General features: G+C 35.2%; 1 non-coding gene across 1 annotated transcript; it reads right to left on the bottom strand.

The window, feature by feature from the left end:
* Nucleotides 1-927: 927 nt before the first annotated feature.
* On the bottom strand, nucleotides 928-1,128 carry LOC146539807 (small nucleolar RNA U3). The gene has a single exon (XR_014879496.1). It is a non-coding gene; the product is annotated as a small nucleolar RNA U3 (small nucleolar RNA).
* Between the last annotated feature and the right edge of the window lie 1,723 nt (nucleotides 1,129-2,851).

Genomic DNA, 2,851 nt, shown 5'->3' with positions numbered 1-2,851 from the left:
ATCCTTGTAAGATCACTTTGTTGGACGTCTGTTGGTCTGTTAAAACACAAAAATTCAAGCTTGTCACAATCCAAGGATGCATCCAGCACTTATGCACCGTTTTTGATGCATTTTCTATGAACTCACCGTGAAATCAAAACCTTTACTTCCCGTGTACCTAATTAAGAATTTTTTCTTGACATTAGAACAAAAATACAGAAAGAACAAGAAATATCCGAAAAGTAAAAAAAATATACAAATTTAATATATTTTTTTTATCTTGTATGGATAGTTTATGTGCATTTTATGCAAAAAAAGCAAATTTAATTTTTCCAAGTTTTAAGTTATACTTCCTATGGATCTATAATCTTAATGTTAGTAGGGGCCCTCAGAGGTCGAGTCCAGGTTATTCGAGTCCATTGTGGTGCAGCAACACAGCATCTGATTGTACAGAATGCAGCGAACGGAATATCTTAACACTACATTCTTTCTATCTACTCTGTTATGCAGGAAAAAGCGTGAATACTTGTTCATACTCATAGTAATATCATCACGCAAACGTTCACGTACAGCATTTACAGAATCTACAGATATTAGCTTCATAGTTACGGGTCGGATCTCAAAGGAGCTGTGAGACGATTCAACTATTTTAAGATTTAGGATAGGGTTGCCGAGCTTAAAGTTTCTTGGCTTCCTAGCTTGGTAATTGTACTGACAATATTTACTTAGAACGGCAATACTTAAATATTTATATAGGTTGATTATTTATTGAATTAATTATTTAAAATAAATTAAAAAATATATATATTTTATTGAGAATTCGAAACGTCTTAAATTAAATAATATTTATATCGTTTTTTTTTCAATCTTTTCATAAATATTTTTTACCATAATTGAAGCTTAAAAATATCTTAATTTATTTAAAATTTATAAGGGTTCAAAAAACCAACCGCTCAGACAGCGACAGAGCCCCACGCCCCACCACAAGTGATGGAGTGAACGATCATCGAGGGCTGTCGGCCGAAGCCGCGCCCGCCTCACGCTCAGGGCGCCGCGCCACGTCTCCTCATCGCGGCTGGCACGATCTCACATGTTATGTGGATCTCGTGAAGAGCTTACTATAGAAATGATCCTATGAAGTAAAGTCTTGATTGTGCCGGCGAAATTTTTGACCCTGAGTCTGCGTGAGAAAAGTTAGCCAGCGCGATTCAGGAATATGGGTGCCGATAGGGAACATTGCCATCTAGCGACGGTAACGGGTACCAAAGTTAGAGCGCCATCTAGGTAACAAATCGTTGATCATATAACAAATGTAGTTATCTGTTCTAGGAACCGGTTTTGGGACGGAAAGGGATAGGGATAAAGGGAAAATGATTAATTTGATATACTCTATGATATATGCGTGGTACAATACCAATGTGTTATAAAATGGGGGACTAGCATCATTACTCTTACAAAAACAAAAGTTAAATTTTATCCATTTCATCACTTACTCTAACATTATTATAACCTAGTAAAATTTCATAATTTCTATTTATCAAAAAATTAAGGATTTTTTTTTACATATAAACATAATCTTTACAGCGTTAGCCCTACAATTTCAAATGGGATACTTCAAGTTCTATGGATCAATTAAAACTTGAACGTAAGATAGCCATGGAGACTCATGAACGGTCTTACTGGTTACAATGAGCTCACATTGTTATTCCTGTAATGGTTGCGTTTGGCTTAACTTAATAGAAAGTCAACTGCGTTACTATTATATATTTAAAGTTGGCTATAATAGTGGAAGTAATTGTATATTTTTAAGTATATTTGTTTATTTTATTTGACTATTAGAACTTACGTATGGTGAGATAAATAAAAAAAGAAAAAAGGGATTAATATAATACATAGATAAAACATAACGTTTTACTATTATTATTATACAAAGAGTTTACTTAAGCTTCATATTTTTAATAATAGACATCAAGGTTTCACGATCGAGATGGAAAATAACAATGATTCACTGTATGCAGTGTGAACTGAAACCATAATCGTTTCCTTCCTTTAGTTTTTAGGAACAAACATCGTCCCTCTACGCTACGATGACCTCGCTCTACATGACATGTATAACATAAGTAATAATAACACATACCATCATTTAGAGGCCGTCGTGGCGTAAGGGCAAAGCATGTGAACCCGCGGTTGTGGGTTCGATTCCCTCTAGAGGGAATGAATTATTCAATATTACAGTGTTTAAATATCTCGCTCCGGTAACGAGGCAAAGCGGGCGTGTAGTTTCGCTTCTCAACACACAAGGCCTCAAGAATTTGGAGAACGGAAGTGTCTTAATGGGGAATGGTGTGCCTTAACTCTAGGTTCCTATGTTCTCTCTGTCTACCCTGCTATGTGCATAAAACTTCAAAACCAGAGTGAATAGGTATCTGCTAGGCAAGCGTGCCACACCGTAGATCGCATCAACGCTCACCAGACTTGATGCGGTCAAACGCAAGCCTATTTAATATAAAAAAAAAACTAAAAAGAATATTTATAAATGTATAAGTAAATTTACTATAATAAAAGTGAACATAAAATGGAATCCCGCTTATCATATATCATTCATGACGATTCCACAAACACGTAAATGGTACTTCGTCAACCGTAGCTCATAGCAACAATACCTCGATAAATGTACGACAATAATCGAACCCACACCCATAAATCACAACAATAAATAACTTTACACTTAAAAAATTCACCATTAATTCTGGAGCAATGTCAAACTCGCGGCCGTGGCAGTTAAATAAAAATTGCAATAAAAAGAACGTAAAACATCAACATGGCTGACATGCCAAAGGGTTATAGTTTGCTTTAAAAATGAAATTTCAGC

This window comes from Heliconius melpomene, chromosome 3 (assembly GCF_056956725.1).
Source record: "Heliconius melpomene rosina isolate 202511_hmr_F chromosome 3, ASM5695672v1, whole genome shotgun sequence".
Lineage (NCBI taxonomy): Eukaryota > Metazoa > Arthropoda > Insecta > Lepidoptera > Nymphalidae > Heliconius > Heliconius melpomene.
The sequence above is the reverse complement of the archived record's forward strand: the minus strand, read 5'-3'. Positions and strand labels throughout refer to the sequence as shown.